Here is a 15,601-nt window from a genome sequence, read left to right as displayed (position 1 = left end):
GATCAAGGTGTGATGTAAATCAAGCGCTGCAACAAAGAAAAGGAGATAGTTGTGATTGATATTCCTTATGACGCGTTCAATTTGGAGATTCACATCACCCTGCTGGTGATAGAGTTTCCGGCACCATTCGCATATGAAGATGAAAAAGCAGTACCATGGATATATCAGCCCAGAGCTTTTAAGCAAGGGAAGGAAGACCAACCTGTGGTCATTAATGAGCCAAATGTTACCTCCATTGTAGGACCAGCTGGAATGGCACGCAATAGCTGAGTGTTTGTGCCAAGAGTTGTTGATGCGTCTGCCAAAGCTAAAGGGAAGGAAGTTGCCACCCATGACCAAGTTCCTGCTCCGAACATTGAATTACAAGAAATGCACTTATCTCCGAAAGCTGTCGTTGCCCAAGAAGAAGCTGAAGAGTTTTTGAAGATAATTAAGAAGAGTGACTACAAGGTAGTCGATCAGTTAAACCAAACCCCTTCGAAGATATCCATGTTATCTTTGTTGCTCATCTCATAGGCACATAGAGATTCGTTGATGAAGGTATTGAGTGTTGCTCATATTATGAAAGACATCACAGTAGAACAATTTGATGATGTTATAGGTTGTGTAACCACTAGAAAATTCCTAGGGTTTAATGATGACGAGCTGCCTGCCGAAGGGAAGAATCACAATAAAGCTCTACATATTTCCTTAAGATGCATAGATACCATGTTATCAAGAGTTTTGGTGGATACAGGTTCTTCTTTGAACGTTATCCCAAAGACTACCTTGGTGAAATTTCCTTTGGAAGGACTAAACATGAAGCCTAGCACTCTGATAGTGAAGGCTTTTGATGGCTCAAGAGGAGCAGTAATAGGGGAGGTTGACTTGCCAATTAAAATTGGCCCGACTATCTTCACTATTACATTCCAAGTTATGGACATACACCCTGGGTATAGTTGCCTGCTTTGAAGACCTTGGATTCACTTTGTAGGCGCAATAACCTCTACCTTACACCAAAAACTAAAATTCATCATGAATGACAAGATGATCGTGATTGGAGGTGAAAAGGACATTCTAGTTAGTCACTTAACCTCTTTTTAGGTATATTGAAGTGGAAGGCGAAATTATTGAGACACCTTTCCAGTCCTTGGAGGTGGTGAATGTATTGACAGTCCAACGGATATCTAAGTCACCAAAATCAGAGTTGTAAATAGCCTTCTGGCAAGGAGCTAAAGCTTCTAAAGAGATGGGAATGCCCAAGGCTGGGGCAAGGTGATAGAAATACGCGAGAAGTGGGACAAGTTTGGTTTGGGATATGAATCATCCTTGGTTGAAGCAAGTAGTCAACGTGACAAGAAGCAAGTTCCTCCTGTTGAGGAGACATTCACTAGTGATGGCCATATCTTTGGTGATCAAGTTGCGATGATTAACGATGAAGCTTATAATGAGGCGGTGTCCAGCTGGGTACGTTAAGCAGTGCCCGACAAAGAACTAAAGAACTGGAAGACTATGGAAATCCCCCAATTCTTTCAAAAGTAATTTTATTGTTTTAATCAAAACATTGTGCTTTGCCCAAGGCACAGTGGCATGTTGTAGGGCTTCCTTATCTTTAGAACTTCGATTATCATTTATGGAAATTTGTATTCAAATTTTGCTCCTTTTCTTTCATTTTTTTATATATACAATAAAATGGCATTAATTCTTATGCACGCACTTTCTAAATAAACTGCATAAATCATAACATGCAGAAACACCACTGAGACCATTGATAATGACACTGCTATGGCCTTACATGACTTTGATTGTCCAATTAACCAAGCCGAAGATGAAGGCGGGAAGATTATGAGCTCCCTGAAGAGCTAGCCAGATTGCTCAAACAAGAAGAGAAATTCATTCAACCGTACCAGGAGGACGTCGAAGTCATCAATCTCGGAACGGAGGAGGGCAAGAAAGAAGTAAGGATAGGCGCCACCCTTCAAGATACAGTGAAGGCAAGACTGATAGAGCTCCACCACGAGTATGCTGATGTGTTTGCTTGGTCATATCAAGATATGCCTGGGCTGGACACTGATATTGTTACACAAAAGCTTCCGCTCAAAGAAGAATGTTTTGCGGTCAAACAAAAGTTAAGGAGAACTCATCTAGACATGGCTCTCAAGATTAGAGAGGAGGTGAGAAAGCAGTTTGATACCGGGTTTTTAGAAGTTGCCAAGTACGCATAATGGGTTTCTAACATCGTACCAGTACCAAAGAAGGACGGAAAAGTACGCATGTGTGTTGACTACCGAGATTTGAACAGAGCTAGTCCCAAAGACGATTTCCCATTACCTCACATTGATGTATTGGTAGATAACTGTCGCAGCCTGAAAAATACAGAGGTGCGAAAAAACAACCGGCGAAAGAAAGATGACAGAAGAGTCGCCACCGTGCGTTATTTATCCCAAAGGAGGGAAAGGAAACGCTCGAAGTAAACCTGGAGAAAGGAAAAGGAAAAGACAAGGTCTCGCAACCAAATCTTGGGTTCGGGAGTCGATTATGCGAAGGGAAGGTATTAGCACCCCTACGCATCCGTAGTACTCTACGGGATCCACTCTTGTTGTTTCTTGTCTAAATGGTGTATGTTTATCTAATGTACTATTTACTAAAAGAAAGGATCAAAGAAAATGACTCGCACGGATGTCGCATCCCCTGCATACGTATCTCATCTGGAATGAGAATCAGAGTCTTCGTAGCTCGGGTACCTATGGGTTAAGGATAAGTGTGCTTGCTAAGACATCGCGTCTTATGCCTACGTATCTCATCGGGAATGAGAATCAGAGCAAAACGTAGTTCAAACTAACTACGGGAACAAAGGGTCTCGATTGCAACTAGGGCAAGAGAAAGGGAAGGTCTCGATCGCAACGAGGGCGAGAGAAAGGATCGCAACGAGGGCGAAAGCAAACAAGGATTAGTTGTTAGTCGTTAGTCAAACTCGGCAAGACATCGCGTCTTGTGCCTACGTATCTCATCTGAACATGAGAATCAGAGTTGCCGTAGTTCGGCTACACGCACGCCAAATAAACAAACACACAAGAGGTAAACCTGGAACCCGAATGCCAATCGCTGGACTTACATCAGCTTCCGAACCAAACAAACCCACACTGGAAACCAGATGCCACTTGATGGACTTATACCGGACTCCAAGCACACAACAATAGGATACGGAATGCCAATTGTTGGGCTTACATCCATATCCTAACACACACAAGAAGAAACAAGCAACAAGTTACTAAGGAGTCGGGAACTCGAGCCTAGCAACTGTCAAGCAAACACACACAAAAAGAAAAAGGGTGAAAAAGAAAAAAGGTGGCCCGGAGAGACCTCGCACGGTCTCCTGCCTACGTACCTCATCTGGTATGAGAATCAGGGCGACGTAGTTCCCCTCATAGGGGCAAAGGACTAGCCTAACCAGATAACAGAGGGAGACACAACTAGGGAGACTACGACTCGAGCCTAGATGTTATCATGCAAAATCATCCCTAAGTTAAGGTTTCTAGCTAACTTGCACAGGAAGCAAGCCTATCCTAAACATGACTTGCACAGGAAGCAAGCCACACCTAACCTAACTTGCACAGGAAGCAAGCCAAAGCAAACCTAACTTGCACAGGAAGCAAGTCAAACAAACACACAAGCACAGGTAGCACACACTATATGCAAACAATGGGCTCAATCAAGGTTAGGTTTTAGTCGAGGGGTCATATCAACCTCAACAAACAAACCACTGTAGCTGGGTAGTGTTAGCTCTTAACCTTGCCATTGAGAGGCTAAGGTGAAGCAAATGAAAGGTGAGTGAAGATAAGACTTCACAGCTCTTATCCCTGGCCTGGGAGAGCTTAAGACAAGAATGTGTGGGTTCAGAAAGTGGGAACCCTTCTACACATTTGAAACTGACTCAACTGTACAATTGTACAAGATCTTGGGTTTGTATCTGTAATGCATCAACACAGTGGTGTGAGCAAAGCAGATGACACACAGAATAGCAGGGGATAGGTTGCATATCCCTTGGGTTCTACCAATTGCCTCTTCACTTAGGAGGTCTTTGACTCTATACAAGGACAAATGTAAACAGTCACAAACATTGCCTCTTAAGGAGGACTTCAGACAGTTGCCTGGCCAAGTAACAGGCCAGGTCTTCCAGACTACACGAAGATGAGAAATTATACCTCAATGCAAATTTCTATTCAAGCAAAGCAAAGCAAAGTTCACAAGGAACTATAAGCAACTAAAGGTACCTGAAACCAGTCAGACGACATCAGTATTCAATTCAAAGTTAAATCAAAATGAGATGGATCAACAGTCTACACAATCAGTTAACTGTGCAATGCACAAGGCTCAAGCATATGAGCCAAGCAAGCTACAAAACAAACAAGCTAGTCATGATAATCAAATCAAACTCATTCAACTTGTGTAAGTTTCTTTGGGCAATTGCTTCTTAACCTGAAAAAATGAACTCAAACATGAGCAACAGGACCACTAGGACAAGCCTAGGGTCAAAAGGGGATGAGAAAGTCAAAACAGCAAGTGACAAGTGTCCAAAATCAAATTCAAACAATCAAGAAACAAACTCAATTGGTTTCATGTTCATATCATTCATCATCATGATTTCATAAACAGATTAGGTCAAAGCATGGCATATGGAAGCTCATAGAAGTCAACAGTAAGACTCAACTCAAAACCAATCATAAACAATTCCAAAAATTCTCAAATAATTCATGATCAAACATCATCCATAACATGATAAGCACACCAAATTTCAGCTCAATTGGATCATGGGAAGTAGGGAAATGAAAATCAGAAAGGCAAGGCAAGTTCAAACATGCTCAAAGAAGTCAACCAAACATGCACCAACTTCAATAAATCATAAATCAGTGACAACATATGATAAATGAATGGGACTAAAACCATGATGAACCTTAAGATGTCCACTAATCACATGTCAAATTTCATGTCCATCCAATAATGTATGAGAATTTCACAAAACAAATGGCATCAAGTGTCACAAAAGTCAACATTTTGGTCAAACAGGGGAGAAATTATCAATCAAATAGAAACTGCATCCCAAAATTCCAGAAAAATTCATACATATTCTCAACATCCATAAGCATGTTCATGCAAAAAATTAGACCAATTTGAGTTCATTAGGCAAGGTAAATAAAATCATGAAGTTGGACATCAATGGTGTGACACAAATTGTCACACCCTAATCCAAAAAAATCATAACTCTCAAACCAGCAATGATAAATTCACAAACTCTACATCAAAATCACCATGAATGTGTCTAGTTTAAGCACAAGAAATTTCAAAGCCATTGGATAAAGCATCATCATTTCACAATTGATTTGGCAAAGGGTACAAAAAATGGACACATGAGCAAAACCCTAGCACAAATAAAAAAAACATCCATGCCAAAAATCTGGAAATATATGATAAATAACTAGAGATCATGATGAACAATTGGCAAAAAATCCCATAAATTTTGGATCAAAATTGAGAGCTCTATGATTTTTGGAAGTTGGCCATGGCAAATGAAATAAATATTACAAAATTAAAATGATTAATGGATTAATTAAAGGATGTGGAAACAAATGACCAACGTGCCCCTTCGCTGAGTATGAAACTCAGCGTTTCATTAAAAGGAGGGAGTCAACGTCCCGGTCAACCAGAGCACGGGCCAATCGCGTGCTTGCATTGCCCACTCAAACAACCAATCGCCGATCTCCTTCCACAACAAACATGCAAACCCTATGCTACAGTGAAATCCAAAACGAAATGAATTCTGGCAGCGCACAGCAAGCTCATCCACGAAAAACCCAGGTCCAAGAACAAATTCCTGGTAATTCAAATCTAAGCACACCAATTTGTAGTTCTCACTTCACACATCATGAATCCACACTCTAATCACAACAAAACGCAAAGGCCAGCAAGAATTGAAGCAAATAAGTTTGGCATCACAAAAATAAATCAATGATATCTCAACCAAATCTCAACGAAAATCAAAAATAAAAAGTCCAGTGTATTCACGGCAGTGAGATCTACATAAACCATAGAAACATTCCATGAATAATGAAGATGGATTTCTGACCTTAGATTCATGGCAGAGCTGGAATCGTGGCTTTTGAGCTTTAAAAAGTGCAAACAGAAACTCCAATAAGTCCAGGTTGATGAATGGGTGAAGTGCCTTGGTTCAATGGTGCTCCATTTTCTTCTAATCATGAGCTGCCATGGAAGGAGCTTGGAAGAACAGTGGTAAATTCGTCGTTTACAAGTGGAAAGTGATGCTCACAAGAGCTTCCAAATGGTTGGTGTATCATGAAACCAATGAATACAGCTCGAGCTCTTTGGGGTTTTTAGCAAGAAAGTTCCAAAAATGAAGAAATGAATACCTGAGAGCACATGGATTTTTTCTGTTTGTGAATAGTGTGGCTGCTAGGGTTTTTTCAGAGAGAATATGCAGTATATGTATGCTGTTTAATGTTCTAAGCATGGTTAGTTTTGGTGGTAATTGCAATTTTGTAAAATGAAGGTGTTTTGCTAATTTGTCAATTTTCACTCAAATGGCAAGGTCTGTGGTTACAGTTGCGAAAGTGGCCTTGTACACACTCCAAATATGATTTCTTAGCAATTTCAATTGGCAAAATATATTGGAAAGGCTTAAATTGCAAAATCACTTTTTCACCTCACTTGAAATAATTCAAGTCACTTCAAAAAGTGCCATTTTGATTGGTGAGTTTTTGGTAAATTGTGATGACATATTTGGAAAGAGGGCATCAAATGTGACTTGTAGCAAAAAACCCCACCCAATTTGGCCAAATGGTTTGGAAGATATGCCACTTTGAAGTTCAAAATTTTTTGAGAATGATTTGATCATAACTTGCCAACCATTCATGGGAATTGAGTGTTCTTGGACTTTTTGAAAATGGGAGAACAAGATCTTCAGTTTTCATGTTGGGAAAAAATTCATTTGAAGCTTGTCTCATGATGTAATTTTGAGGATCAAGACTTTCCATTTTTGGCAAATTCCAATTACAGGTCAACTTTCTATTTTTGGAAATTTCTTGTTTGACTTCAAATTCTTCCATGATGATGTTTGACATGTTATATGAGGCCTATATGGGCATGAATGAACCCCTTCAAACCATTTCCCACCTTGAAATCCATAAAATCAGGCACAGTTGACCACAGTTGACCATGGTTGACTTTTTAGGGTTTCTGGTGAACTGAGCCATGACTGATGACTTCTGGGCACCCAATCCTTGACCAAATCACTTCAAAAGGACCCCTAGGTCATGTGAACATGTTGGACCAACCCTAGGGCCTTGGCTCAATGAAAATTGCACTTGCTTGCTTGATGGACTGATCTCCTGACCAGTTTGACCTAACTCTTCTGAATGGCTTGCACTTGGGCAAAAGGGACAATGCAATGTTATGCAGTGGACTATGTTATGTTAATGACCTAACATGAAATGAATGTACAAAATGCAGGGTGCAAATTTGAGGTGCTACAGCTGCCCCTATTCAATCAGCTGGGAACCCGAATGGATGAGAGCAACGGCTGTCAGACTTTCAGGGTAAACAGGGATTGAATACCAAGAACCGTAGAAATTTGCACTCTGCTGGGAAAATAATTAACAACGCCTGTCAGGATCGGCGAGGAAACAGTCTTGAAACAATGATTCGTCTGAAACGGAGAAAGTTGGCCTGATCACCGAAACAGAAACGTCGACCTGGATACCAAAATAAATGGTAACACAGGGATAACTATGGCCTGAGCGCCGCTCGTCAGTCTGAATACTGAGCACCGGAACATGAGAGATTTGATGTCGATCTGAAACATCGGAAATTGGCCTGGACGCCACATTCGGTCTGGATACCGCCTCGGTCTGAACACCGGAAAATTGGCCTGAATGCCATAAGTACATCGACCTGATCGTCGGAAACTTCTTCGATCTGAAAATCGGAAATTGGCCTGAACGCCACTTTGGTCTGAATACCGGAAAATTGGCCTGAATGCCATAAGTACATCGACCTGATCGTCGGAAACTTCTTCGATCTGAAAATCGGAAATTGGCTTGAACGCCACTTCGGTCTGAATACCGGAAAATTGGCCTGAATGCCATAAGTACATCGACCTGATCGTCGGAAACTTCTTCGATCTGAAAATCGGAAATTGGCCTGAACGCCACTTCGGTCTGAATACCGCCTCGGTCTGAACACCGAAAAATTGGCCTGAATGCCATAAGTACATCGACCTGATCGTCGGAAACTTCTTCGATCTGAATATCGGAAACTGGCCTGAATGCCACTTCGGTCTGAATACCGCCTCGGTCTGAACACCGGAAAATTGGCCTGAATGCCATAAGTACATCGACCTGATCGTCGGAAACTTCTTCGATCTGGAAATCGGAAATTGGCCTGAACGCCACTTCGGTCTGAATACCGCCTCGGTCTGAACACCGCCTCGGTCTGAACACCGGAAAACTGGTCTGAATACCACCTCGGTCTGAATACCGGAATACTGGTCTGAATACCACCTCGGTCTGAATACCGGAAAACTGGTCTGAATACCATAAGTTCTTCGTCCTGATTGTTGAGAACTTCTTCGATCTGGAAATCGGAAACTGGCCTGAATGCCACTTCGGTCTGGATACCGGAAAATTGGCCTGAATGCCACTTCGGTCTGGATACCGGAAACTGGCCTGAATGCCACTTCGGTCTGGATACCGGAAAAATTGGCCTGAATGCCACTTCGGTCTGGATACCGGAAACTGGCCTGAATGCCACTTCGGTCTGGATACCGGAAAAATTGGCCTGAATGCCACTTCGGTCTGGATACCGGGAAAAACTGGCCTGGATGCCACTTCGGTCTGGATACCGGAAAAATTGGCCTGAATGCCACTTCGGTCTGGATACCGGAAAATTGGCCTGAATGCCATAAGTACATCGACCTGATCGTCGGAAACTTCTTCGATCTGAAAATCGGAAATTGGCCTGAACGCCAGTTCGGTCTGAATACCGCCTCGGTCTGAACACCGGAAAATTCTTCATGTCTATCATCATCGGCGAAGATAACAAAACAGTGATACGTGAGCCGGCACGCATGCCAAAGACCCATGCTGGGGATAACAATCGAAAGATTTGACCAAAGAGTGCATGAGATATATCATCTATAGCCGTCAAAACGTAGATAATACACTCGCATGGAAGATTATCCATAACCGGGTTGCAGGTTGTTAAATGAATAATCGACCGAAAAGAAAGGTATCAGGGTACCAGGACTAGGCATGCAAAAGATGACCAATCAAAAGAGGATAAAGTTGCTAACTTGGAGCAAATACCCAAAAGAAAGGGGAAGACCCACTGGGGACAATACTGCTTGATCAAGGCAAGTATCCAGAGGGGAAAAGAGTATCAATACCGCAAGCTGGATACTGATAACTGCAAAGAGGGGATTACATCTACCGGTTTGTAGGCAGAAAACCACAGAAAGGTAACCAGTCGTCGATAGGATGAGCACAAAGGGTTAACTCTGCCAATGGGATGAAAATGGGATTTTACAACTACCAGCTAGTAGGTAGAAAACCACAAAGATAGGACTTACAACTACCGGTTTGTAGGTAGAAGCCACAAATTCTGCTGAGGATGAGATGAATGAGTGCCGGTTAGTGAGCGACTATTCATTTATGCCCCAGGGAAGCACGTGAGACAGCCAACAGGAAGCCAGTTTAGGATCGATCCAAAAAGGCAGACTGAATCAGGACTCATCCTAATGAGGAAAGAACTCAATAGGGAAAACCCATCCCATTAGGGAGGGAACGGAAACAACCTTCATCCACGAGGATGTATCTCAGTGGGGAAATGGCAGTAAAGGATAGACACTTTCTGCTTAAGGGGTTGGATCTACATGGAGAGATCAGACACACCCACATCTGCTAGAGGAGGATCTACTGGAGAGATCTGTATCAACAAATAGCAGGAGACAACCATCAACAGATACACGGCAACAGCTGCATCATGAGTATCCGAATGCTATGATTATGCATGTATGCATTATATCTAAAAAAATGTATGATGAATGCTGACAAACAGACATGCTCAACACACAGGTCCGGGAATCAACCATCCGGCACCACTCTTTCAGAGGGAAAACCAAAGTCACCAGAGAGCCAAGAAAATCCACTGGAGACTGGGATATCAGGGAGCAACACCATCCTGCTGGGGAGGAAGGCCACCAGAGGTTTCCGGAGGGATCGTCAGTCATAACCGGAGAAAAGATTTCAACATACTGGCGGACGCGCCACAACAACTCGTGCTGGAAATCAGAGATACTCAGAAGCAACCAGATCTCTGATGAAGATAGATAGGCATTAATAAAGCTCCTCATGCTAACAACTCCGCTGGGGATCTATCTGAGGACATGATGGTGTACTGGATGTCAATCCACCAAATACTGAATCTTCCAAGAAGAGCACCCATGCTGGGGGAGGGAGGAAGACTGCTCTGCTGGAGAGAGGAAAGTTGAAGTCTTCAATAAATGCTCTGCCTAGGACTGCCCCACAAAAGCGTCCAAACAGCAAACTTGCTAGGGATGCCCCACAATAGGGCTCAAACAGCACTCTACTGGGGATGCCCCACTATAGGTGCTAATAGGGACTTGGAAGAAAAAAAAACTGCACTGTCGGGGACATGAAGATGAACAACTTCAACCAACACTACACTGGGCAATCTCGCTGAGGAGAAACCATGAGAGGTTCTACAGGGAAAAGATACAGTCATGCTCGAGATACGAACAATTGTCTTACCTGTTGGTAATCATACCGCCCTTGGGAGAGCACTATGGGTCTCCTAAGTATCCTTCCATCATTGTGAATATTCACTTAGTTTGAGAACAATTTTGAAAAATTTATTTATTTTGAAAAACAATGATACTTTATCAATGAAAACATGCAAAACGTTTGTTGAGTTGAAACAAATAAGAGTGCAAATAATTGGATAAAAGCTCAAATTGATGTGATGGAATGGTAGTCTGCAAAGGGCGAGACTCCATAGATCTGTACAAGTTTGAAATCAGTGATATATATTGGAGAGGGCTACATTGAACATAATGACCCTTACTCTACCATTCTGAATTTCGATGTATTCAGAGCTTCAGTCGACGACGCATCGAGGATTCCTGACGGATGACAGATATAGAACACGGTCTTGTCAAGATGCAGTTACTTGCCAAATCCCTAATTTTTGCCTAGATTGCCCCAGTGTGAGGTGCTCAATCTAGCGGGATGCGAATTCTTTTTTTTTTTTAATGTCTCTAACTTTTTCCTGGATCGCCCTTTCGGGTTTTCAATCCACCGAGACGCTCCTTTTTGCCTAAGTTGCCCCTTGGGGTGTTCGACTTAGCGAGCTTTTTGTTCTTTTTTTGTTTTTTGCGAAGTATTTCTTGACTGCATCGGGAATTCACAGGACGAGTGAACTTCTTCATCCATTGCTGTAAGTCTCAGAGCACCGCCTGAAAAGACTCTCTTGACAACCTATGGGCGTTCATAGCTTAGGGTTCACTTGCCCCTGGAATCGGGTATGAAAGACAAGACTTTCTTGAGCACAGGGTCCCTCGGAACACACGAGGCTTGACCTTCTTATAGCGTGCTTTCGTCACTCTCCGCTGATATAACTGACCATGACACATGGCAGTTAATCTCTTCTTTTCGATCAAATTCAGCATCAGTCAACTTGGGACTTTGAGGGTGCTATTTTTTCTTTTGTTTCTTTCTTTCTTTCTTTTGATTCTGATTTCTTTTGATTTTGCACCCTCTTCTTTCTTTGTATTTTCTTTTTTCTTTTTCTTTTATGCCCCAGTTGGTTGTTCTGCTGATTCTCGAGATACAGCTGAGTGATCTTCTTTTCTTGCTCAAGAAGTCGGGAAATCTCGTCAGGAATCCCTTCAACATCATCTTCTTCCGCTTCGAATACAGGGAATTCACAATTGGGAGATGACGTCAGATCATTGTGTTCAATGGGTTTAAGAAACAACCTGCATAATGATTTTGATATGAAAAGCTTTTTGGAAATCAAACAAGACAATCATTATGCAGATGAAAAGATTGTTTTTATTCCTGTTTTTAGGGTTTTTTGTGATCACCAATTTCATGTAAAAAGCGAAAAAGGAAAACAATTGGAAAAAACAAATGTTTAACATGCATTTATTTCAATGAAAATATCATTGCACAAAATGTTGCCAACAATGTCATCACTTCTCCTTTTGGCATGGGAGAAGGGTTTTTAAACAAAGTGATTATTACTCTAACTTCTGAACAACTGTAGGAACACCCACAGTGACCCATTTGTGATAGATCCCACCAGGGATAACAACTGTCAGTATCCTTTGCATCAGCAACTTCTGCTTTTGAACAAACCTCTTCGTTGAAGACCTCAGAAGAACAACCATCGCCAACCCGGGACTTGCCGTCTTCAAGCTTGATTAACACGGGGACCTAAGTCTTCAAAGCTCAGAATCCCTGACCTCACAAGGTCTTGAACCTTCATCTTCAGTTGGAAACAACTATCCACATCATGACCAGGAGAACCCGAATGATACACACAATGCTGTTCAGGCCTATACCACCACCGAGGGTTGACGGGTATAGCCGGCGGGTCTCTGGGAGTAATCAAGTTCCGCTCTATCAAAGAGGGATACAACTCTGCATAGGACATAGGGATCGGATCAAAAATGATCTTCTTCCTCTCATTACTCGTACTGGCTTGATTACCATTGGGAGGCCGGTAAGCCTGCTGCTGAGGACGATGTTGTTGATGTTGATATTGCTGAGTTGGTCTTCTCTGTTGTTGTTGAGTTTGAGTGGCTGGAATAGTCACAGCAGCAACTTGCCGATACTGTCCTTTGTTCACACTCCTCTGACGGTGCACAACGTTTGTTTCACCCTCTCCCCTTCTGGGTGCCCCAGAGGATGGCTTTTTAGAACTTGAAGGATTTGAAGAGCTAGGATGGCGAACCGGAGCAAGAGTTGCTCTGACATTAACAGTCTCTGTAGCAAGGGGCTGTCTACTGATTATAATACCCCTCAAATCTTCACCCACGGCATAGTTGTTGACGGGAATAGGGACAGCAGTAATTTGATCATTGACAAGGACCCCCTCTGGTGAAGCACGACTGGGCGGCAGAATCACAGCTTCCTGTCTCTGGGCTAAGGCACGCAGCTCCTCTTGCCCATGAACAACTCCTTGCATCATGGTCATGAACTGGGCCATGTTTGCCCTCATCTCAGCCAACTCAGCTTGGACTTGATCCATACTCCTCTGATGATTCAATCTGGTTGTGGTGCGGACGATGATCAACAATCCAGTCTCAGTCAAAACCCAGAGTGAGAAGTCTCTCCCAAGCATGTCTGCAATGCAAGGATGATATGTGCATGATATGCATATGATGCGGATGCTATTTTATCATGAATGATCCTGAAAAGGATATGCACATGCGAGTTAACTTTTTTCATGCATTATTATTTTTTGGAAAATAAACATGCTATGATGCAAATGATGGAGCCAAGACTGGCAGGCTGTGCATCTCGGCACACAGGATCCGAAGCTTCGGCTTGAACTCTGATCAAACCATCTGAAACCCAAAGTCAATCTGATCAACTGGCATCTGAACCCATGTCTGGAGAACTGAGTCACCATCTGAGTGAGCACCCACAGATTCAGCCCAGGGATCCGAAATAAACGGAACCCGCTGATAAACCACGAACATAACTCTGGCGTCCCAGAAATAAACGTCCATAAATTTGGCTGAACCAAAGTCACCATCACAGCACCACTGGCAGAAACCGTATCTGTAGAGATCAAACCCTCCCCTCACTGGTAGGTTCTAAGAACAGAAGTTTGTCAGCTTCAGCCCTTCAGTCGAGAATAATACGTTTACCACTGAAGGTTTAGCATTATTACGGGATAAAAGACCTCTGCTAACTCCCCTCAACAGGATATCCTAAAGCAAGTTCCCAGTCTCGGGGTCCTCGGATTGAGCAGCGAGAATGCGCCCACCAGCGCTAACATAATCACGTCTCGGAGGAGAGGCCTCGACTGAGTTCTCGGAAAATGGTCACCAGAGTCGACAATTTCTAGAGGAACATCATGTCGTTACGGAACATCCGTAGGACATAATATATCCAAGAGAAACCTCGTCTAGGTGTGGTTCTTCACGAACGACTTAACGTAGCAACATGCCACGCAAGCCTCATGAACATCCACTCTAAAATCTGTGTGTACACTCAAGCCTGGGTAATGGGCTTACCTCTCATAGAACACCCCACCCCAACAAACAGATAAACGGCAGCAGATACAGCAAACATATGTACATGAATGCAATAAGGTAAAGCAGGTAAATGCTGAAAATAAATAACTGTACAAAAGAATAAACACCCAATAAACAAGAAACCTACAAAAGCTAGGAGGGACTCGCTTAGGGAAACCACGATCCCCAGCAGAGTCGCCAGCTGTCGCAGCCTGAAAAATACAGAGGTGCGAAAAAACAACCGACGAAAGAAAGATGACAGAAGAGTCGCCACCGTGCGTTATTTATCCCAAAGGAGGGAAAGGAAACGCTCGAAGTAAACCTGGAGAAAGGAAAAGGAAAAGACAAGGTCTCGCAACCAAATCTTGGGTTCGGGAGTCGATTATGCGAAGGGAAGGTATTAGCACCCCTACGCATCCGTAGTACTCTACGGGATCCACTCTTGTTGTTTCTTGTCTAAAGGGTGTATGTTTATCTAATGTACTATTTACTAAAAGAAAGGATCAAAGAAAATGACTCGCACGGATGTCGCATCCCCTGCATACGTATCTCATCTGGAATGAGAATCAGAGTCTTCGTAGCTCGGGTACCTATGGGTTAAGGATAAGTGTGCTCGCTAAGACATCGCGTCTTATGCCTACGTATCTCATCGGGAATGAGAATCAGAGCAAAACGTAGTTCAAACTAACTACGGGAACAAAGGGTCTCGATTGCAACTAGGGCAAGAGAAAGGGAAGGTCTCGATCGCAACGAGGGCGAGAGAAAGGATCGCAACGAGGGCGAAAGCAAACAAGGATTAGTTGTTAGTCGTTAGTCAAACTCGACAAGACATCGCGTCTTGTGCCTACGTATCTCATCTGAACATGAGAATCAGAGTTGCCGTAGTTCGGCTACACGCACGCCAAACAAACAAACACACAAGAGGCAAACCTGGAACCCGAATGCCAATCGCTGGACTTACATCAGCTTCCGAACCAAACAAACCCACACTGGAAACCAGATGCCACTTGATGGACTTATACCGGACTCCAAGCACACAACAATAGGATACGGAATGCCAATTGTTGGGCTTACATCCATATCCTAACACACACAAGAAGAAACAAGCAACAAGTTACTAAGGAGTCGGGAACTCGAGCCTAGCAACTGTCAAGCAAACACACACAAAAAGAAAAAGGGTGAAAAAGAAAAAAGGTGGCCCGGAGAGACCTCGCACGGTCTCCTGCCTACGTACCTCATCTGGTATGAGAATCAGGGCGACGTAGTTCCCCTCATAGGGGCAAA

This window comes from Lathyrus oleraceus, chromosome 1, assembly GCF_024323335.1.
Source record: "Lathyrus oleraceus cultivar Zhongwan6 chromosome 1, CAAS_Psat_ZW6_1.0, whole genome shotgun sequence".
Taxonomy (NCBI): domain Eukaryota; kingdom Viridiplantae; phylum Streptophyta; class Magnoliopsida; order Fabales; family Fabaceae; genus Lathyrus; species Lathyrus oleraceus.
Note: the sequence above shows the minus strand (reverse complement) of the source record.